The sequence below is a fragment of the Bos mutus genome, chromosome 14 (genome assembly GCF_027580195.1).
Source record: "Bos mutus isolate GX-2022 chromosome 14, NWIPB_WYAK_1.1, whole genome shotgun sequence".
Classification (NCBI taxonomy): Eukaryota; Metazoa; Chordata; class Mammalia; order Artiodactyla; family Bovidae; genus Bos; species Bos mutus.
The window spans coordinates 53,320,913-53,346,157 of NC_091630.1; positions in this window are offsets into that span (position 1 = coordinate 53,320,913).

The window sequence follows — 25,245 nt, forward strand, 5'->3', positions numbered from 1 at the left end:
CAGATAAAAATTCCAGGATGGTCCAAAGCATCTCTAACTCTAAATGGAAAATAATAATAATACAAATAATGATAAAGGGAAGGAGAAAAAGCAGGAAAGAAGGTTAAAAAAAAAGTGAGCTAATGAGAAAAGTTACAAACACTGTGCTTGACCTACTTTGAAGCCTTCCTTTCCTACCAGACTGTATTCTCAAAACCAAAGTCAGCTTCCTCACAGAGTAACATGATTACTCTTGCACAGCACCTTAGAATTCCAGGGAGAAAAGGCCTGTGGGGTCACCTTGACGTCTCTTGCCCCTGCAGGCTTGAGTCGAGGCCTCACGGATCAGATCCTGCACTGTGATGCATTAAGTCGGGTTCTGATGTTAACACCGCTTTCATGATTAGGAGTGGGAAAGATTTCTCTTACAAAGTAGGTTTAATAGCTCCTATTTCCCAATCATTGTGTCGTAGGCTCCGGGGCTATCTTCCTCCTGTCCTCACTGCCCTCCCTCTGCAAACAAAAGGCATCGTACTCTGCACATTTTTTTGTTGTTCTCTGAGTTGCTCTGGTTGGGCAAAGATCATCATGCTCTGATTTAGTGTTTTCAAATAAGTGTGCCCTCGGCTGCAGCACTCTATTGAGAGACAACACAGCTCACGCGGGAGAGTTCAGCATGGCCAGTAATAAAACACAAGTGCGGCTTTGTCAGGCCACGAGCGATTACTTGAACAAGTGCCAACGAAGAAACCAAACATTAGAGCTCAGCGCTTCAGACCCTCAAGACAAAGGGCCAATTGACTTTCCTCATTAGTTTTTGTGCCAAACATGTAAACACAGTTTCCTCACTATCTTTGATGCTCAAAACATGCCAGCTTGTTAACATCTTGGGTGGTACTGTGGTTTATGAGGCTATAAAGACTATTATGTTGGGTCTGCTATTTCTTTTTTCTCTTCTTATTGGAAAAGATTGGTTTATCCCATTTAAGTTTTTTTTTTTTTTTTTAATGGAAGGAGAGTCTTTGGGATACTTTTACTTACCATTTGTTCTATTGATTCAAACACAGTATTTAAAAAATGTTGAAAGAAAGACGAGAGAAAGAGAGAAAAAAGAAAGACAAGTCCTAGAGAAACATGGTTCTTGCTAAATCCTACTGCATAGGATGAAAAGTCTGTTATTAATGTTTCAGAAACAAAACCTGTAAATATACCATTGTGAGAATAAGAATAAGGATTCTAGAGGGCTGATGGAGGAGAAGTAACACGGGTTGTTAAGTCAAGTCAGAGCTCCATCTTGGGGTGACTGATACCTCCTCACCATGCCCTCTTTCAGTGTGTCCTATCTGTGTCTCCACGGTCTCATTGGATTATGTCAGTGGTGACTCTTACTATCCCCCTCTTCCTATTCTCTTTGTATTTTGGGTGTTCTCTTATACCCGTGCTTACCCAGACTTCACATCCTTCCTGCCTGACTTATCAGATCAGAGGATGTTGGAGTCTACAAATGTGCTGTCATCTGTGTGGTTATACAGGGAGTCCTTTTCCTAACTGTGTCTCTAACTAGGTTAAGATGAGAAAAAGAGCATTGGCTTAGGTGTCTGATAGTTCTAAGTGTGAATCTTGGCTCCATGAGCCAACTGTGTTAGCTTCTTCCATGTGAAATCATTTTTTTGTCTATTAAATTGGCCAACATTGAAACATGATAACACAATATAGTGTCGAGATCATGTGAATCATTCCAGATTCTGTGGATGGCCCTTTAATATTATCTATCTATATTAAAAATATATTGGACTTTTGTTTCAACAATTCAATTTCTAAGGATTTGTTTTACAGATACATTCACACTTATGCTTAAAGGCTGTTTTTAAAAATACCATATGTAGGGAGTCCCCTGGCAGTCCAGTGGTTAGGATTCTGCTTTCACTGCCAAGGACCTGGGTTCAGTCCCTGGTTAAGGAACTAAGATCCTGCAAGCCACGTGGTGTGACAAAAATAAATAAACGTATAAACGCCGTATGTGGCATTGTTTGTAATAACAGAAGGTTGGAAGGAAAACCCTTAAATATCCACCGCTGGGGATTAGTTAGATAAATCATGATATTTCCATTCTAAGGAAAACTGTTTTCATTCCAATCCCAAAGAAAGGCAATGCCAAATAATGTTCAAACTACTGCACAGTTGAACCCATCTCACATGCTGGCAAAGTAATGCTCAAAATTCTCCAAGCCAGGCTTCAACAGTGTGTGAACTGTGAACTTCCAGATGTTCAAGCTGGGTTTAGAAAAGGCAGCGGAACCAGAGATCAAATTGCCAACATCTGCTGGATCATCAAAGAAGCAAGAGGTTCCAGAAAAACATCTACTTTTGCTTTATTGATAATGCCATATCCTTTGACTGTGTGGATCACAACAAACTGTGGCAAATTCTTCAAGAGGTGGAAATTCAAGACCACCTTACCTGCCTCCTGAGAAATCTATATGCAGGTCAGGAAGCAACAGTTAGAACTGGACATGGAACAACAGACTGGTTCCAAATCGGGAAAGGAGTAAGTCAAAGCTGTATATTGTCACTCTGATTATTTAATTTCTATGCAGAGTACATCATGCAAAATGCCAGGCTGGATGAAGCACAAGCTGGAATCAAGACTGCCGGGAGAAATATCAATAAGCTCAAATATGCAGGTGACAGCACACTTATGCCAGAAAGTGAAGAACTAAAGAGCCTCTTGATGAAAGTGAAAGAGGAGAGTGAAAAAGTTGGCTTAAAACTCAACATTCAGAAAACTAAGATCGTGGCATCTGGTCCCATCACTTCATGGCAAATACATGGGGAAACAATGGAAACAGTGAGAGACTTTATTTTCTTGGGCTCCAAAATCACTGCAGATGGTGATTGCAGCCATGAAATTAAAAGATACTTGCTCCTTGGAAGAAAAGCTATGACCAAACTAGACAGCATGTTAAAAAGCAGAGACATTACATTACTTTGCCAACTAAAGTCCATCTAATCAAAGCTATGGTTTTTCCAGTAGTCATGTATATCCATACATGATGTGAGAGTTGGACTATAAAGAAAGCTGAGCACCAAAGAATTGATGCTTTTGAACTGTGGTGTTGGGACAAGACTCTTGAGAGTCCCTTGGACTGCAAGGAGATCAAACCAGTCAATCTTAAAGGAAATCAGTCCTGAATATTCTTTGGAAGGATTGATGCTTAAGTTGAAACTCCAGTACTATGGCCACCTCATGTGAAGAACCGACTCATTGGAAAAGACCCTGATGCTGGGAAAGATTGAATGTGGGAGGAGAAGGGGATGACAGAGGATGAGATGGCTGGATGGTATGAGTTTGAGTAGACTCTGGGAGTTGGTGATGGACAGGGAAACTTGGGGTGCTACAGTCCGTGGGGTTGCAAAGAGTCAGAAACAACTGAGCAACTGAACTGAACTGAACTGAAGGAAAACTATATAGCTGTTAATAATGCTGCTACTCAGTATATATAAAAATAGAATTATCCCACTTTATATATTTAAGCAAATAAAGCAAGTTGTAGAACAATGTGTCTAAATGCCAGCATTTGAATAAAAGAATTGTCTATATATTTGCATATACAAACCTGGGTATCTGCATTGTAGGCAGATTCTTTATGGTCTGAGCCACCAGGGAAGCCCATATATTTAAATGAATAAAGCAAGTTTTATAACAATGTGTCTAAATGCTAACCTTTGTATAAAAGAATTGTCTATATATTTGTGTATTTGTGAATATATTTATAGATTTCCCATAGGAAAATACGCAGTTAATTCATAAGATAAGTGGCCTTACAGAAGGGGGAGACTAGACTTTTAGGAACAGATCAGGGACTGAAGGAGACATGTCTTATTTTATAACATTTTGTGCCTTTTAAATTTCTTATAATATCAATGCGCTTCTTGATCTAATGAGATAAATTACTCAGTTTTAAAGCATATCTTAGAAGGAAGATGTAAATTCACTATTATCTGTGAAAGTCAGTATTAGTTTAACTTTATTGAATCGTTTAATGATTAACTATTAAGCCATTATTTACCAACTCACACTACTAAAAGCATAGTATGTGTTATTTTGTCCCTTAATAAAAACTGCCTCTGTGTTTTACAGTATATACAAATATCTGAACATTATGTTATATATATGAAACTAATATAATTTTATGTGTCAACTATATTTCAATTGAAAAAAAAAATAAACCCTGGCTGGTGTAGACTCCTGTGGAAATGGAATTGAATGTTGATATATTTCATTGCGGAAGAGGGAGGAGTATGGAGAGCCAGGAGAGCAAAATATAAAGATGGATCACAAGTATTTTTTTTTTTTTTTTCCTTTGGATCGCAAGTCTTGATGGCACACAAAAAATGAACACCTGGAGGCAGTGTGAGGACTCTGGGCCCCTGGATGGATTAGATATTGGATGAATGGAGAGCAGACGTGAGACCTCTGAAGTTAAAATAAACTCAAAGACAACTTGATATGGTGCCAACTTTGGCCAAAAAAAAACCTTAAAACATGTTTAAGTGTCTGGGAGCTGAAGGGTTTGGGGGGGATATCCCTCAGCTTTGCAGCAAATTTAGCACTAAGAAAAGTACCTTAGGTCTTCAGGCCACTGGGGTCCCACTTAGCATAGTTTACTATCATTCCAACCAATGGCCTAGAAACAGAAGATTTCCTAATAATGACACCCCAGTGACGGGACCAGTTAATGTGCCTCCAAAGTGACTAATTTGCCATTAGGGAGTTATGTAGCCTCTGAGGAAGACAGAATTTGTTCTCACAAAGGCACAGTAGTTTCACTGACAACACTAAGAAATAGAACACAGAAGAGTATTCTGTTTTCACTCCTTTGTAGATTTGTTCTGCTACCATGGTCAGCACATAACACTTCTTTGTTCCAGCACCTCTGTTCCAGCACCGAGCCATGGCCCCTTAGTATCCCAGAGCTCAGGCATGGTATGTGGAAGGCTAAAATAGTGCTTGGCTTTCCTGGTGGCTCAGTGGTAAAGAACCCACCTGCCAATGCAGGAGATGTAAGAGACACGGGTTCAATTCCCGAGTCTGGAAAATCCCCTGGAGGAGGACATGGCAACTCACTCCAGTATTCTTGCCTGGAGAATCCCATGGACAGAGGAGCCTGGCAGGCTAAAGTCTGTAGGGTAACACAGAGTCGGACACAATGGAAATAATTTAGCATGCATGCACGCACGTGTGCCTTAACTTCTCTAGGCCTGTGCAGACACTCCGTCATGTCTGACTCTTTGAGAGCCCATTGACTATAACCCACCAGGCTCCTCAGTCCATGATATTCTCCCAGCGAGAATACTGGAGTGGGGTGCTATTTCCTCCTCCAGGAGATCTTCAGACCCAGGGATCAAACCGGTGTCTCTTGAGTCTCCTGCATTGGCAGGCGGATTCTTTACCATTAGCGCCACATGAGGCCTAACAGTCCTATTGGTAAAATATAAGATCAGACTTGATGACCTCTGACACTTGTTCTAACGTTCACATTCATGAATTTCAGCCAAATACGTAAGACATAGTAAAATAGGAAAGTTTATAAAATGTACAATAAAGTTTTACCATTTTCACTTTTCCCCAAGCTCCTCTATTATTAGTCAAGCAATAAAATGTGCTAAGAATGTACAATTTAGAGAATACATCTTGGCCGAAGGAGAGAAATATGAATTGATAAAATGTGATTCTTATTAGCAATTGATTTATCTGTTTTGAAAAGTGGGTCATATACTCAAGTGGAAGGCAAAAGAAAACATTCAACAGCACAAATAATGTTAATAATTTATGCATGCTCAATTTAGCCGTATTAAAAATATGCAAAAATTAGGTGTGGTTAAAGCAAGAAAGTTTGCTGGAAGATACAAAGAAAATATGACATTTGGATTAACAGAGTACAGAAAAAAGATATTATGGTAGAAAAATAACTAATATGCAATGGCAAGAATTAAGAAGAATAAGTAATATAAGCAGAACAATAAGCAAATCAGCAATATTATAGTAAAGATTTTGTATAAAAGATTAAGGTATTGGAATGATGACTTTAGGGTTTTATAGAAAGAAAAAACTGATGAAAAAGCTTAACAATGATTATGGTGAAGAATTTAAGTTTAGTGTTTATAACTGTTTTGGGACAGAATCATGATGAAATAAGAGGACAATTTAAAGGAAAATTATTGCTCAAAATAAATTCATCAAGACTGAAAGTAAATTCAGCAAGACCATCAAACAATACAAATTGATAATTATAATTAAGGGTGTTTCACTAGGCAGCATTGTTTTTTCATCTGCATGTCTGAAATAGTAATATACAAAAATTTGGAAAGCATATTAGATGAAATAAAACTACTATAAAGTTAAAGAAGAAGTATTGTTTCAATAATTCACAATTTTATAAATTTTAGCATCTAATGACTAAATAAGTTGAAATTAAGCATTGGATGAAGGTAGCCAAAAAGTACAAATTTCCAGTTATAAGATAAATAAGCAACAGGGACGTAACGTACAACATGATAAATATAATTGGCACTGCAGTATGTTATATGTGTAGGTTAATAAAAAAGAAAATCCCAAGAGTCCTCGTCATAAGGAATAATTTTTTTCTTTTCATTTCATTTTGTATTTATATGAGATAGTGGACAGTCACTAAACTTATTTTGGCAATCATTTCATGATGTTTATAAAATAAATTATTATACTGTTCATCTTATACTCACACAGTGCTATGTGTCAATCGGAGTAAAACTAGAAAAATGAAATCAGCACGCAAATATTTAGGAATCGAGTTTAGACAAATTAGGTCACCATTTCTCTTCTAATTAAGGATTAGATTGGATTGCAAGAAAAATTGTAGCATTTTATTGTATGTATCATGCTTAGTGCATTGCACTGAGCATCCTTAAACAGATTGCTCTCAGATAAGTTATTATCTGAGATATTTATGTCATCTTCCTTGTGAGACATTGCAGATGGAAAAAACACCAGTAGAATTTCTGAAAATACACCTAATAACAAACCTGTTCAGTGTCTTGTTGGTACCTAACGTTGCTGAATACCGCAGCACAGACAACTCAGACTAAAGTATCAATCCTTTTACTTCAAAATAATTTTCTGTATAAATCTCCATCTTGAGGTATCAGTGTCCCAAGTTAACATTGTGGTACAGTTGAATTAATTAACTAAGTACATTAACAAATATCCTTACTAACTTACAGAGAAACACAAGTGAGTGAGCAAAAGGTCTCTGGGGAGACAAAATAAGTTCTATAATGCTCATACGTATAATATCTGGATTTTACTCGTATTATTCCTTTCAGATCTTCACTCAGTTTCTGCCTGTTCTGCTTTTGAGGTGGTTATGATCAGTCTGGTTGTATGTACTTATTTCTATAGATTCCACAGAATGATTAGAGTAAAAATCATCAGGAGGAGGGGGTTACTATTGGCAGGCATGCTGCCAGCCCAGACCTGTGAAGGGCTGTCCACATGGGCTGGAAGAGGAGAGCATCAAACTTCAGAACTCAGATACAAGAAGTGGAACAGGCAGGCAAGGTAAGGCCATGTAGAGAAGGAGCAAATGACTCTACAGAACTCAGAACTCTTCAGAGCATGATTACATGGCTATTAGAACTCTGCACAATAACTGATAGAAATAATAATGAGCCTGAATGACACAGAATAAAATATAGTGCTTTATAAAAGCATCTTTTGTGATACATGAGCAAAAATCTCTCTGTCTTGAATTCAAATTTGTTTTACTGTGTAATACATGACAACTTTTTGTATTTAGTTTCAGATTTCCTTAGATGTAAAGTGGTGGCATTAATACCCACCTCTAAATGATGATAAAATGGTCAACAAATGACAAAAAAAAAAAAAAAAATCACACCTATGTTCCAGTCTCTGTGCTAAAGCTTTATATGTTTGGATTCACTTCTCACAACCGCTTTATCAGGTTGCTGTTAGTATCAGTTCATGCTGATGAAACTGAGGGATAGAGGTGCTACACGTCTTGTCTAGAGTCTCAGTAACACAGTGGCAGAGTCAGGATTCAAACTTAAGTATTTTGGCACCAATGTGTGCTCTTTAAATCACTAATCTTATATGCATATAAGGAATATACATATATTAATAATAGTGTGCCACGTAAATTGGGTTCCAGCTACCTCCTTATTTTTTAAAAATTAATTTTTACTGGAGCATAGTTGCTTTACAATGATGTGTTAGTTTCTACTGTACAGTGAAATGAATCAGCCATACGTATATACTCTCCCTTTTGGACTTCCTTCCCACTCAGGTCACCGCCATGCATTAAGCAGAGTTCTCTGTTCTATACAGTAGGTTCTCGTTAGTTGTCCATTTTATGCACGATATCAATAGTGTATGTGTCAATCCCAATCTCTCAATTCCTCCTACCTCTACTATTCCCCCCTGGAGCCCATAGTTTTTTCTCTAAGTTTGTATCTCTATGTCTGCTTTGCAAATAAAATCACTTATACTGTTTTTCTAGATTGCACATTTATGCCTTAATATATGATATTTGTTTTTTTTTCTTTCTGATTTACTTCACTCTGTATGACACACTTTTGGTCCATCCATGTCTTTGCAGATGACCCAATTTTGTTCCTTTTTTATGGCTGAGTAATAGTCCAGTGTGGGATGAAAGAGAAAAAAAGGTACAGTCCAACTAGCTTCTTCTAACCTTCCATTCCCTTTCTGCCAAAAGTTAATACCAAAACAGAGCATGATAATTTTATTTTTCAAACTGCTGTTCTCTTATTGAGGGTGTTTCTCCCATTTCATCTTACAAAGCTGAGATGTGACTCTATATTGATGACTTACATCACTCAACACATGTTGATTTTTCAAGTTCTAAGTACTAGGCACCAAAAATGTAAGGATGCCTAACTATGTTTTTGTCTTTTAATTGCTTTATGACCTGGGCAGAGAAGGGGACTGTTTAGAACTGCTGAGCTTCCTAGTCAATTCTCTAGCTTTACGGATAGGAAAGGAATTCTGCCCATGCGGTTTTATCTGAGACTGGAGAAATTCAATCAATGAGAGCATGAAGTGTCAGATCTCATTTTGACGATGACATTTAAATACATTCTTTTTTTTTGAATTTATATTTAGTAGGAGGATAATTGTTTTACAATGTTGTGTTGGTTTCTGCCATATGACATTGTGAATCAGCCATAAGTTTGTGTATATATGTGTGTGTGTGTGTGTGTATATATATATATATATATATATATATATATATATATATCCCTTCCTCTTGAACCTCTCTCCCACCCCCACGTCTCAAGATCATCACAGAGCACCAGGCTGAGCACCCTGTGTTATATAGCAAAACTTCCCACTAGCCACCTATTTTACACAAGGTAATTATAGTTTCAATGTTACTCTCTCAATTCATCCCACCCTCTCCTTCCCCCACTGTGTCCACAAGTCCATTTTCTACATCTGCATCTCTATTCCTGCCCTGCAGATAGGTTCATCAGCACCATTTTTCTAAATTCCATATATATGCTTTAATATATGATATTTGTTTTTCTCTCAAATATGTTCTTAATTTATTGCCTACTAGTTAAACTACATAGGAGCTATGAGAATGTGTTACTGTAAAATGAAGAACAACTTTGGAAAAAAATTTTAGGAAGAGATAAATGAGAAATAATGGGAAAAAAGTTTAAAGGAACAACTAGTTGTGAGCAATGCCTTGGAAAATCTGGGGACGGCATTAGGAGCAGAGATGGGATACCAATAACCTGATTTAACTGAGTTAGTGCAGTTTTACTAGAAGAGTATTTGTTCTAGTAAATTTTAATCTGTCTTTATGAAAAAGCATTACTTAGGATTATATATCCAGGTGTTTGTGAAAGAAATGCTATGTATAAAAACAGATATACCATTGAGAATCATATGTAAACATGTGTCTTAAAAAAAAAAAAAAGACAGTTATATATAAATATATAGTTAAAAATGTGAACATTTGACAAAAAAAAGAAAGGAAAGAAGAGAAGAGCTGGAAAGAGAGAAAATGAGAATCACTTTATTAAAAAAAAAAAATCACTTTAAATTTTAATATTTTAATGAACAAAGGGTCTTCCCAGGTGGCTCAGCAGTAAAGAATTTGCCTGCCAATGCATGAGTCATGGGTTCGATCCCTCGGTCGGGAAGATCCCCTGGAGAAGGGTAGCCCACTCCAGTATTCTTGCCTAGGAAATCCCATGACAGAGTAGCCTGGCAGAGCTACAGTCCATGGGGTCACAAAAGAGCTGGACACGACTAAGTGACTAAACACCAATCAGAGGTGAGAAGAGTAGATGCTTTAAGGCTTACAGAGTCCTGTAGCACATAAAACCCCAAAGGGATTTGTCATTCATTAACCCCGTCCAGACCATATGGGAGAGATGAGTATTTATTATATAAATATTGGACAATACAGGGTTTCTTTGAGGGTAACCCTAACCCAAGTGAAGGGAACTTGGAGAGCTTGGCACGTGTATTTTCTTTCTTTCCTTTTTAGCTTTGGTGAGGGACCCGTGAGATCTTATTCCTCAACCAGGATTTGAACCCGTGCCTCCTTCCTTGAGAGCACAGAGTCTGAACTCCTGGACTGACAGGGAAGTCCTGGCATGTATGTTTTCAACAATGTCTGGTCCCTGACTCACAGCAGAAAACTGTCTGTCAGGATCCTCTGGCAGGCAGGACCAGCAGGACGAGGAGCCTGCAGAGGGAATATCCGGTGTTTCTGAAGTTTGCCAAGGACCACTGGTCATCCTTAAAGGAACCTCTCTTCACGCCATGACATGGACTAACTCTGAAGACATTTTGCTAGGTGAAGAAAGCCAATTACAAGAGGACAAATACTGTATTCTTCCACTTATATGAAGTACCTTGAGAAACCAAATTCACACAGACAAGTAGAATGGTGGCTGCCAGGGACTGTAGGGAAAGGGGATGGAGAATTACTGTTTAATGGGTACAGAGTTTCCATTTTGCAAGATGAAGAGTTACGTAGATGGATGGTGACGATGGTTGTGCCTAAGCATCAACATCAGTGAACTGTACACTTTAAAATGGTTAACATGGTAAAGTTTATGTTATCTGTGTTCTTGTGCTCAGTTGCTCAGTCGTGTCTGACTCTTTGTGACCCCTGTAGCTGCCCCCCACCCCCAGGCTCCTCTGTCCATGGAATTTTCCAGGCAAGAATGCTGGAGTGGGTTGCCATTTCCTTCTCCATGCTATTTGTATTTCACCACAATTAAAACAATTAATCACTTTAAATAAAGGAACCCCTCCACCAAACTGATGAAGGCTCAGTATAGATTTATACTTTCTGGAGCTAGACACTCAATAATAGGAGGTAAAGAAGCCCTGGGAGCCAGCTCAGGTGGCCTCTTAATGCATGCCTGCTAAGTCGCTTCAGTCGTGTCTGACTCTTTGCCACCCCATGGACTGCAGCCTGCCAGACTCCTCTGTCCATGGGATTCTCCAGACAGGAATACTGGAGTGGGTAGCAATTTCATTCTCCAGGGGATCTTCCCAACCCAGGGATCTAACTTGTGTCTCTTATGTCTCCTGTACTGACAGGGGTGTTCTTTACCACTAATGCCACCTGGGATGCCCCTTAAGAGCCAAATGTTAATTTTTTACAAATTTTGTGAGCTAATTGTTAAACAGGACAATTATTAAAACTAATTATATTCTTAAATCAATTACATTAATTTATTTGAATTAAATTCTATTTTAAAAGGTAGTACACATTCAAATACATATTACCCATTTCCCTTGGTGCCGTGGCAGGAGACATAAGAGACTCAGATTCAATGCCTGGGTCAAGAAGATCCCCTGGAGGAGGAAACAGCAACCCACTCCAGGATTCTTGCCTGAGAAATTCCATGAACAGAGGAGCCTGGCGGGCTACAGTCCAACGGGTTGTGAGGAGTCAGACACAACTGAGCATGCAATCTATGCGGTCATTTATTATTGACCACCGTTATTCTGGCACAAGTTCATTCACTTCGTGTTTGGACCACGGCTTTATGGAACCAATCTTTTCCCCTGGCATTTCCAATATCCAAGTTTTTTAACTGACAGGAAAAGTATGTGTCTTCTTCATCATCTTATGGAGATGTTCCAGCTTATTTTTCACAAAACATTTCGAATAAAATCTATTTTCTTTTTGGGAAAAAAAAAGTCTTGGGAAGCCTTTGATATTCTCTGGGAATAGTTTCCCTACTAGAATAGCTCTATTTTTTCCCCTTGTAAATCATGCCTAAGGGCTATGTCGTAAATATGTGGTAATCTACATAATTGGAAAAACTGTCATTTCTTTCTAGAATTCCTCTTGTTACATATTGGCATTCTAGAGTGATAAATTTTCTTAAGTTTCTATCATATTTCCCATTTCCTTGTCTTTTTGTTACAGTACAGAAGTCACAAGAATTAGACTAGATCTAGAATGCTAGATCAGTCTACAGATGTTTGGGGCCTGTATGTATTTTTAGAATTGTAAAATTACAAACATTCAAGCCTGAGGAATATCACACAGAATTCTGCATTTCTGGCTTCTCTTGAAGCCCGACAAATATGCTTAACCCTGAGCTTCTCGATAACCCACAAAAATTTAGAAATGAATAGCTAAGTGAGATTGTACTATAGTAACTGCTATGGATTTCCTTTGCACATGGGAAGGTAAATATAGCTTTTTTTTTCCAAAATAGCAGAGGTGAGATTGAGGTTTGTGTAGGTGCCTGGGGTGTGGCTGCCTGCTAGTTAATGTTTTGGTGCAGGCAAGAGCAGACTGTGCTTTGACCATGTCAAAAGCAGGCATTTGTTTCAGGATATCAAAATGCACCGCCAGCTTCTGTTTCCCTAACCAGGTTCTTCTATATCACTCATGATGCAGATCTCGTGTAAACCCTGAAGCAGCCAGTCTGAATTTCAGAGTAAAAGAGAGAGCTGATCAGCCAGTTGACATTGGTGCCTCCCGTCACCTGAATTCCTATCTCCTGCCCAAGTCCTGTTAGTCCACATAGAATTTTAAGATGATATAAGGAAATGGCAACCCACTGCAATATTTTTGCCTGGGAAATTCTATGTACAGAGGAGCCTGGTGGGCTATAGTCCAAAGGGTCACATAGAATTGGACATGACTGAACAACTAAGTATGTGCTCATGCATGCACGCGTGCGCGCGCGCACACACACACACACACACACACCTTTCTGCTTGGGGCTTTCCTGGTGGAGCTAGTGGTTAAGAACCTGCCTGCCAATGCAGGAGATGCAGGAGAGGTGGGTTTGATCCCATGGTTGGGAAGATCCCCAGGCTAGGCAGATCCCCTGGGGGAGGAAATGGTGACCCATGCCAGTATTCGTGCCTGGAGAATCCCACGGACAGGGGAGCCTGGTTGGTTATAGTCCATGGGGCCGCACAGATTCGGACATGACTGAAGCAACTTAGCATGAATGGACATTTTCCTGAGTTCTGAGGGTTTTTGTTTTTCAGAGAACTGCTGTTTTTGTTTGTTATTTGAGGCTTCTTCTTTCCTAAGCAGGAAGAAGTTCATCCCAATGCCATGCTTCTCTTAGTCTCACTCCATTCATTTGAGTGCTCAGCTGTTGTACAGTCGCTCAGTCATGTCTGACTCTTTGTGACTCCATGGACTGCAGCTCGCCAGTCTTCCCTGTACTTCACCATCTCTTGGAGTTTGCTCAAACTCATGTACATCGAATCGGTGATACCATCCAACCATTGTTGTCCCCTTATCTATCTTCCTTCAATCTTTCCCAGCATTGGGGTCTTTTCCAATGAGTCAGCTCTTCTAATAGTAGGTCATTATTATTGTTCTTGTCCTAATACCTTCAGTATATATATTTTTAGTTCGGAATCAACTTTCTAGCAATTTCTAAATATCTCATTGCTCCTTTTAATCTTTTTTTATTTAGTTATTTCTTATTTTTTGATTTTTTTCTTATTTGTGAGATGATTTTTTTCTTATTTAGTTATTTAATGCCTATGGAGTTTATTTTAGTATATAGGATAAGATTAGAGTCTTAAATATCATCTTTCCCCAGTCTTCTAAGTCATTTTAGATAATTTATTGAATATTATTCTTCCATAGTGATGTACTCTGTTAATTTAATTAAATATTAAATTCTTACAAAAATAGTAACATCTGTGTGGTCTAATTATTCTGAGAAGTTGAAATAACTACTCTTACCTTAGGGTCAAAATCTTTAAATTATGGTAGTTCTATAATATATTTGATTACTTAGTGAGATAAATTCTATTTGGTGTCACTTACAGATATGAAGTTCTGGATTCTGGGTCCAATCTAGGGAGCCTCTTACTTTCATTTAAATTGCATGGAGTAAAGAACAGTTAATCTGAGAAACTTCATCTGGAATTGAGACAGAAAAGAAAAGGAAAACTATTCAAGTTTGGCATAAACTCATAGGGTTAGATGTGGAAAGCAGACAAATTGATAAAAAGAAGGAAAGGATTCAAGGCTAAGAATCAGAGGAATATTCAGGATAAATAGCAAGAGTCAAAAAGAGTAGCTTAGTATACTTTTTGTGGCCTTTATTATGGGAGAGTGGGAAATGGTTATAAATACCAACAAAACTGGACATTATGTTTCTACCATGCTGCTTCTTCTTTTACTTTATTTTTAATTAGAGGATAATTACTTTATAATATTGTGATTGTCTTTGCCATATATCATTATCAATCAGCCATAGCTATACATATGTCCTCTGTCTCTTGAACCTCCCTCCCCACCCCAACCCTCTAGATTGTCACAGAGCACCAGCTTTGAGTTTCCTGTGTGGTAAAGCAAACTCCCACTGGCTATCTATTTTACGTATGGTAATATACATGTTTCAAAGCTAAATTAAGCTAGATTCTGCTTCTTTTAAAGATGTTCAGTTTTATTTGTACTAGTTCAGTTTTCCAACTGAGCATTTGAGCCTCAGCTTCTCTATTTATGGTTGAATGACATTCCCCCATCCCTTATTCTAACTCTTTATCCTCATCTACAAGGTAGCAATAGTAAAGTTAACCTGTAAGGATTCTTAGCTCTAAGAAACACAAAACCTTGACGTGTGTGTGTGCTAAGCTGCTTCAGTCATGTCCAACTCTTTTGTGACCATGTAGACTGTAGCCAGCCAGGCTTCTCTGTTATGGGATTCTCCAGGCAAGAATACTGGAGTGGGTTGCCCTACCCTTCTCCAGGGGATCTTCCCCACCCAGGAATGGAACCTGGGTCTCTTGGGTCTCCTGCATTGGCAAACAAGTTCTTTACTACTAGCACCACTTGGGAAGACCAGTGGATATTAAAAACAAAACAACAGCTCCAACATCATAGTTCAGTTTTCCTTTTTGCTTTTATTTCTTATTTTTTGGTAACTAGATAAATAGGCCTGAATCTAAAACCAAATGATGTGAATAAACTGATTCCTTAAAGAGAAGGAAATAGGATTGATTTTTTTTGCTCAATCCTTTATCTTTGGCTTGTAGTCCTCTGTTATCTCCTGTGCCCACTCTGATTTTGTCAGTTCACATTTCATGTAAATTGGAGGCTTTTTTGGATAAAAAATCTTTCAAAGATGTCAAAACCATGAAACTGAGCCTAAGAAAATGTTGGGGGACTTCCCTGGCAGTGTAGGTTAAGACTTCATCTTCCACCACAGAGAGCGCAGGTTCAATCCCTGGTCAGGGAGCTAAGATTCCACATGCTTCATAGCCAAAAAGCAAAACATAAAATAGAAGCAATATATTGCAATAAATTCAATAAAGATCTTATAAAATGGCCCACATCAAAAAATTTTTTTAAAAAAGAGAAAATGTTGAAGTAGTCAGTCAGAACCCTGGGTCCTCATCCCTTCATCATGAGAGCATCAGCATTGGGGTTCCCCCTATTGGCTTTTATTCAGTGGATCAGAGGCCAGATATCCACTTCCAGGCAGCAGCACAAGAAGAGACCCTCCTGAGAACCCAGCTTGTTCAATAGTTGTAGTATCCCACTTTTAATAACATCATTTTGGTTCAAAATAACCAAGCAGTGATTTTAATTTTTGCTTTCGGGAAAATTCTAAGATGAAACACATATCTGCATAATTTGTTGCAAAAGGAATAGATCAATTAGGCTGTAAATATCTGCGTGATCTTGCAATGTTAGTGCAACAAAACTCTGGTTTCTCCTATTGTTGATGGTGACAGCATTACGGTTACTGAACGCAAATTAGTATTGCAATGGACTGTACTTATTGAATAAACAATGAATAAACACTAAACCCTTGAGTGTGTTCTGGCCAATGTGAATGTTAAACTGCAAAGCACAAGGGCTTGACTAGAGAGTTCATTATTGTAACTTCTGGGCTTGCTTCAAACCATGTTCTTGCCATTTAAAATCTGATGGGGAAGACATGCCAGAAAGCCACTTCTCTCTGTTTAGAAAACAATGCTGCCTAGCATATTTTATAAATAGATTAGAATGGTTACCAATATGCAACAAATGCTGCTCTTCATGTGTTCATGATTTTTCTAATACAAGCTTAGAACCATGCCAGATCAACACACCAAATGTCTTCCCAACTGCTGAAAGGGACTGGTGCTGTCTCTTTATAAATCGCTTAGCTTGGAGTTCTCTTGTTGACTACCTTTTAAAGCAGTATATCAGAGGCACTGTGAATGTATTTTCCAATCTAAGAGTCACTGAGCATGATCTGGTGAGAATCTGTGTAAATTAGAGAACAAAATGATACATTTTTATTGATAAGGACTGTTCCTATAAATGACAATTGTCACTGTTTTTGTGCTTAGTCGCCCAGTCATGTCCGAATCCTCACGACCCCGAGGACTGTAGTCTGCCACGCTCCTCTGTCCATGGGATTTTTCCAGGCAAGAATACTGGAGTGGGTTGCCATTTCTTTCTCCAGAGGATCTTCCCAATCCGGGGGTCAAACCTGTGTGTCTTGTGTCTCTTGCATTGCAGGCAGATCATTTACCCACTGAACCATTGGGAAAGTTCTACTGTTTTTACTCTGTCTAAATTTCTCAGTAGGTAACACAAACAGCACAGCACCACTGTTGTTACTTTAATGAAGTATTTATCAGATTAACCAGTTTATTATCAGTGACAAATGAAAAATAACTTTGTAGGAAAAAAAATCATTGACAAAATGGTTAATAGTGAATCATGGGGAAGCATATTATCATAACGATCTAACAATTTAGGAAAGAACAAGGAAAATCTATAGATTTAATCTTGGATTAAATTGATCATGTTGCTGAGCTATATCAGTATGCTTATATTCAGTGAAAATTAAATCATTGGATCATGTGGTGCCATGTATACATTTTGGGGGGGGATAGGTAAGCTTTGTATCAACAAATATTGGCATTTTGTTGGAAATCAGTTTTCTTTGTATGAAGGATACTCTGTAAACTTATACCCTTCTATGGCAGGAGTCCTTTTGTGATTTACTGAGCCCCAACAGTGAAAATATCTCGGTAAACAAGGTGTGTGTGTGTGTGCTCCGTCATGTCTGATTCTTTGTGGCCCCTTAGACTAGGGTAAACAATAGTACATAAACATTTTTATGAGATTATGTGTTTTTTAAGCATGTGCATGTTATTCTCATGGCTCTTGGATATTGCTTTGTTATTTCTTTATGAATTTTTTTACTCAAACAATAATATTTACTGAGTACCTACTATGTGGCACTCAGTATGCTAAATGCTTCCACATAAACTATTTGATCTGAGTGAACAATAGAGCATGTTTACAAGTGAAAAGACATGGACAAATGTGTCTAATTGTGCCTTTTCAAAGATGCAATGGGGCAGTCACATATTTGCGTTCTGAACTCATCAATCACCTTAGAACACAAGGCGAATTTTGATTAGTTTCATGCTTAGAAAGCTCTTTCAAAATTTGCAAGCTTTACTATATATTGGAATTCCAAATATCATGCTGTTCTTCCTACCTTTGTTCTTCTGCACTGATAGTTTTTAAAATGAAAGCCTTAATCTGTATTATATAGGATCATTAATTTCTGCATTTTACACTTGAGCAGCAGCACTCTGATTATCTGCTGCCATGAAAAGTAAGCAGGCTTGCATTTGCAGACTTAATTACCTACTGCAGGGTCTCTCTTTTACCCGTACCACAAACAGGCTGGAAATGGGGTCAAAGGCATGATTAGAAACCAAATTAGCCACTGAATCCAGAAAACAAACATAGAAACAGATCCAATAAGCCACTCTGATACAGAAATCAGTTTCCTATCACACCTGGGTTTATCCAGAGAGTCTCTTAGTTTCACGTTTCTTATAAGAACAAAGCCACATAAGAAGAGCTGTCCAGTGACTTTTATATCTGAGAAAAATAAAATGAACTTAAGAATAAACAAAGGATCATATTATAGGGATTAGCATCAATCTAGGCAACAGGAACTTTCAAAGAGTTTGATTTATAGGTTATATAAACGCCAGAAAAATGCCCATGTAGTTTTTTAAAAAAGTTGATCCTTGGATTTCAGCTTAAAAATATCATAAAATAGGAAATCTGTTGATTATAAACTATTTTTATAATAGTTAAAAATAATTAGCATTAGTCTTTAAAAGAAAATCTTTCCATTATTTTGGAATTTATTATATACCATTTTATGAGTGTTTTCTAAAGCCCTGTCAATTGTTGTTACAAATCATATCCATTTAGTGTTTTTCTTTAATCACATCCAGTTTCTAAACACAAACCCTAAATTGCCAAGAGAATTTGGTGGTATTTTCTAGCTACATATAAAAGAAAGATGTCTCACAGATTAAGGTCTTCTTTTTCAGGGAATTTAATGGACAGTAATAGAATTTTACACCATAAATTAAATGCTGATCAATTTATATTAACAGGGATAATAGTGTTTACTTACAATATTGATAGGTACAGTAACAGGGTGATCTAATTTAAAGCACTGTAGGACAAGAAAACTCTTGTTTGAAAATATGCATAAAAGGCAACAGGGAAACAGAATGATAAAATATTTAAGGAACATAGAGGGAAATGAGTCAATAAAAACCACAGTTAACATTAAGAGATCATTCAGTTCTATTTGCAATTTTGCTTACTTGAATATATTGCACACAATTAAATGCCACTAGTCGCAGTAGCTAAAGCTTAAAATATCAAATCTAATCCCATTTTATTCTTAGAATAAGTGTTCAGAAAGCAATAGTTTAATAAATTTTACTCATCAGTAAAGTCACAACGAAGTAATCTGACTCTATTTAAAAGTCATTGTTCATGTATTTCAATGGTTACATTCCACCATTCCTTCTTCCATCAAGAAAGCTGAGTGCCAAACAATTGATGCTTTCAAATTATGGTATTGGAGAAGACTCTTGAGCTTCCTTTGGACAGCAAGGAGATCAAAGACTCAATCCTAAAGGAAATCAGCCCTGAATATTTATTGGAAGGACTGATACTGAGGCTGAAGCTCCAATAATTTAGCCACCTGATATGAAGAGCCTGATGGCTAAAGTATTGGAAAAAGACCCTAATGCTGGGAAAGATTGAAAGCAGGAGAGGGGATGACAGAAGATGAGATGGTTGGATGACATCATTGACACAATAGACAGGAGTTTGAGAAAATTCCAGAGACAGTGAAGGACAGGGAAGCCTGGTGTGCTGCAGTCCATGGGGTTGCAAAGAATTGGACACAACTGAGTGATTGAACAACAACAACATTCCTGCAACATCCAAACACATGTTTTTACAACCATTTATAGCTTAATAATGCTGCTACTGCTAAGTCGCTTCAGTCATGTCTGACTCTGTATGACCCCATAGACAGCAGCCCACCAGGCTCCCCCGTCCCTGGAATTCTCAAAGCAAGAACACTGGAGTGGGTTGCCAAATAGTTGTTTATAAATCCCCAAGTCTTTTGTCAAATTCAGGAAGATACATAGGTTTCCCTAGGTTAGCTATTCCTTTTCTGTATTTATGTCCATTTTACTTGTATTTCTATCTAATCTCTTCAATCCAGTAATAGCCAGAGAGGGAAAAGCTTACATTTCATAATGAAGTTATCACATCACCTTAACCAAAGTAAAGGAAAGAATTGAAGAATTCTGTAATGGATATATGGAAGATATATGGAGTACAGAGCACAAACTAGGTTGTGAATCTTTTCCTTTAATCAAAGTTTTCATGTTTTTTTCTTTTGGGTGGGGTTAGGGGAAGTTCTTTCAGTCTGCATTGTCCAGTAATTTGATAGATGCCCCATTTTGTGACTGTAACCTTGACTGAAGTGAAGACTGAAAATTCACTGAATTAGTTGTGAAACAACCTTGGAGATGGTCTCCTATTCCATGACTTTTCAGAGGATATCAGTAAAAATATAATGTCCAGGTGTTACTGAACTGAAGCCATTTATTTTTTCAAGGAGAAAATGACCTCATTGTTACTAACTCATTTTTCTAGAGCTATTTTCTCTCATCAAGGGACCATTGTCCAGTGAGTACAATTTTGGAGCAAAAGAGCCTTATTGCCTCTCTGGGTTGAACTCACCTCTGCTACCTGCTTATTCTTATTTTGAGGAATTCTGTCACAAAAATTCAACCAGTTGATCAATATTTATTGGCTACTGAGGCAATTTGTGCTTAGATGATATAAAAGAACTCAAAGACCTCACAAAGCTTACAGTCCATTTGAAAGGACTTTAAAAATAACAATATTCACAATATAAAACACACCCTATAGAAGTGAGCTATGGAACCTTCAAGACTACAATGTTTGGGACTAAGCAGATTTAAGTTGGGCTCCTCGTGTGGCTCAAGTGGTAAAGAATCTGCCTGCCAATGCAAGAGACACGGGTTCTATCCCTGGGTCAGGAAGATCCCCTGGAGGAGGAAATGGCCACCCACTCGACAATTCTTGCTGGGATAATCCCATGGACAGAGGAACCTGGTGGGCTGCAGTGCACAGGGTCACAAAGAGTCAGACACACTGAACACACAGTACATGAGGTCTTATATTTAACTCTTAACGTGAGATGTTAGATTCATGTTTTCCTTATATGAGAACTGAGACCTTACACAAATGAGAGGTTTTTGAGACTCAGTCTTCTCACCCATAAAATGAGAATAGAATCATTTTGAAAGATTTTGTGAATGTTAGAAATACTATATTTTTAGCATCTGGCATATAATATGTGCTAAGTGCCTAGTTGCTGATTATGACTATGATGATCACTAGAGTAATCCTGTGTGTAAGCACATTATATATAATATGCATGCATGTGTTCTAGCAGCTTTATATAAGGTGGTTAGGAAGGCAAAGAGTCTGAGGTGGAAAACACACAGAAACTGAAGAGACCTTAAACAATTGGGGATAAATAAATGAATGAAAATTCACAAAACTGAAAAGCAGGCCATTTTGCAAACAGAAATGCAAAGTAGGATTTAGTAAACAATATAAAGAGAGAAGGAAATGGCAACGCACTCCAGTATTCTTGCCTGGAGAATCCCATGGACGGAGAAGCCTGGTGGGCTACAGTCCACAGGGTCACAAAGAGTTGGACACGACTGAACGACTTCACTCACTCACTCACTCACTCACTCATAAAGAGAGAATCAGAGGAACTTTATATATAAATACAAAGAAAGTTGAGATACAAAATTAGCATCAATGTAAAATTCACAATATTTGTCATTCAGGTATAGATTATCAAGCATACAAATAAACACAAAAACACAGCCCATCATGAAGAAAATAATCAGCCCATTGAAACCTCTCCAGAATTGACATTTATTATAATTAGCAAGAGTTTAGATATTATTTAGGTTAAAAAATAAATTGCATTTTTAAATATAAGAAATAAGAAACAAAATTTAAGGGACAATATCACTTAAAATATTATCAATATTTTAAACACTTAGGGGTAAATATATATCTAAAGTAGCACTGAGATAGTACTATAATGTAGTGGGATGATTTTTTTCAATGATACCAGGCCAATTGGATTTCCATATAGAATAAGCATTAATTCTAATCCCTGTCTCACACTGTATATAAAAATTAATCGCAGTTGGACTGTACCTCTTTACCTGAAAGTTAAAACAAACTTGACTTTGTATCTTAACAATCTTGAATATGACCTATATCATCATAATCTGAAGTAGAATTTCCTAAATAGAACATTATTCATAAAAAAAAAACTATATAAATGAACTTAAATTAAGAATGGCTGTGCTTTAAAAGAGAGTGAAAGAGTAAATAGCAAAGTAGAAGATATTTTCACACATATAATAAGAGGCTCATAGCCAAGATAAAGGAGCTCTTTCAAGTAATAAAAAGAGCATGCAATAAAATAATATGCAAAATCTTAAACTGGTACTTCTCAAAAGAGGCTATCCAAATGACCAATTAATTGATATATGAAAAGCATTCAACTACATTCACCATCAGGGAAGTATAAATTGAGCCTACAATGAGGTATTACTACACATCTACCAAAGTAGCTAGAATTAGAAAAGTAATACTAGAAAGAGTTGGCTGAAGATGTGGGGGAATTGTTACTCTTATACACTTGTAGTGGAAATATGAACTGATATAATAACTTTGGAAAACCTTTTGAAATTATTCAGTAAAGTTTAATATATGCATACCTTAAGAACTCAGCAAGTCCAACCCTTGTTTTATATGTAACAGAAATGTGTGAACGTGTTTACCAAGAGATATGTACAAAAAATTCACAGCAGCATAGCTGGTAAGAGAATACTGGATACAACCAAATGTTCTCCAGTAGTAGAGTAGATAAATACTCATACAATGGAATAGGGCAAAATAATAAAATGGATGAACTGTTTCCACATGCAATAACATGGCTGAATCTCACAAACATAATGTTGAGTGAAAGAAGTCTTCCAGAAAAATATGTTATGTGATATTAATTATATATAATTCCCCAAACAAATAAAAGCAGACTATTTGTTTGCGAAGAATATTACCCAAGGCTAGGGAAAGAGCCAGCTGAAGGGATTTGAGAGAACAGTAACTTCAAGCTGACAGAGGGCTGAGAATTGTACCCATTCACATCAGTAAGACTGGAGAAACATAATTCACAGAAAACCAAGTAGAATTATCAGAAGGATAAGTCTAGATAGTAGAGAATAGTTAGATTGAACTCCACGCTGGATACCCATGCTGCTGCTACTGCTAAGTCACTTCATTCGTGTCCTACTCTGTGCGACCCCATAGACGGCAGGCCACCAGGCTCCCCCGTCCCTGGGATTCTCCAGGCAAGAACACTGGAGTGGGTTGCCATTTCCTTCTCCATACTGAATCATAAAAGAAAGATCTAAAAGGATAAAAATATTTTCAAGTAACATAACTACACTCCCAAACAAAACTCAAGAAAATTTATGATATGCAAAAATTTCAGCACCCAACAATGTATAATTCACAATATTTGGCATCCAATTAAAGATTATCAGGCATGCAAAAAGTAGCAAAGCACAACCAATAATAAGGGGAATGATCAACGAATCAAAACTACTACAGAACCGACACAGATGTTCAAATTACCAGACAATTATATTAAGAGACTTATTATAACTATATTCCATATGTTCAAAAGTTATGTAGAAACATGGAATACATAAGAAATATTTTAAACAAAGCTTCTAGAGATGAAAACTCTAATGTCTAAGATGAAAATGACACTTAGAGGAGTTAAATGCCGAGTAGACATTGTAGAAGGAATGAGTGAACTTGAAAACATAACAATAAGAAACTATCCAAATAAAACATGGAGTGGAAAAATAATTTTTTTTAATAAGGAAAAGAGCATCAGTGAGCTATGGGACAACTTCAAAGAGTATAATATATGTGTAGCTGGAGTCCCTGAAGAAAAGAAAGGAGAACAGTAAAATAGGGAAAATGACTTAAAATTGAAGAAAACTATAAAACACACCCTTGGGCTTCCTGGTGGCTCAGATGGTAAAAGTGTCTGCCTGAAATGTAGGAGACCCGGATTCGATCCCTGGGTTGGAAAGATCCCCTGGAGAAGGAAATGGCAACCCACTCCAGTACTCTTGCCTGGAAAATTCCATGGATGGAAGAGCCTGGTAGGCTACAGTCCATGGGGTTGCAAAGAGTTGGACACAACTGAGCGACTTCACTTTCATTTTCATAAAACATACCCAAGAAACTCAATGAATGTGAAGTGCAGGAAGAATTAAAGAAATATATCTGTTCATCATAACACTGACAATAAAACCTAACAGAAATATCCCAAAACAAATAGGAAAAAAAACAATCTCACTTGTAATATTGATGCAAAAATTCTACAGAAATATTAACAACTTACTACTACTACAATCAACCTAGGCTTTTGTAGGAATTTGCTAGTTTTTTTTAATTTTAGGAAATGCATTAATATATGCTTCTATGTGATTTTTTTCTATTGATAACTAAAGCCATATTTGATAAATTCTGTATCAACTCATTATTTTAAAAATAAGCTTAAAATTATTTATAGAAGGAAAATTCCTTAACATGAAAAAATTGTGTATCATGGCTAATAGACAATCTGATTGATTTAATGCATTGATTTTTAAACATACATATTCCAACAGTTGCAAATTTTAAAGCATCCTTAATCTACAGAAAGAATAAAAGATCCAAAAGTATATAAATAATAATAAAACTTTATGGGATGCAACAAATTTATACCTATAAGAATATTGCATGTGTATTTTCATTTTCAAGAAAAATTAGTAAATGCAAATCAAGTTAGCATTCATCTATGACTGTGTCATATACAGCATGTATAAATATACTACATATGCTATATCAAAATTAGTATACATACATATTGTGTGTATATATATGTATATATACATACATATATAATAGAAGGGAAATTGACAGAAATATACCATACTGTAAATGTCATTTTCCTTAGAGAGTAAAGACAAGCATGAAATAGAGATATAGGAGATCTTTTTGTTATTATTGTTCAGCTGCTAAGTTGTATCCGACTCTGTGACCCCATGGACTGTAACACACCAGTCTCGTTGTCCTTCACTATTTCCCAGAGTTTGTTCAAACTCTTGAGTTGGTGATGCCATCCAACCATCTTATCCTCTGCATCCCCTTCTCTTCCTGCCCTCAATCTTTCCCAGCATCAGTTTCTTTTCCAATG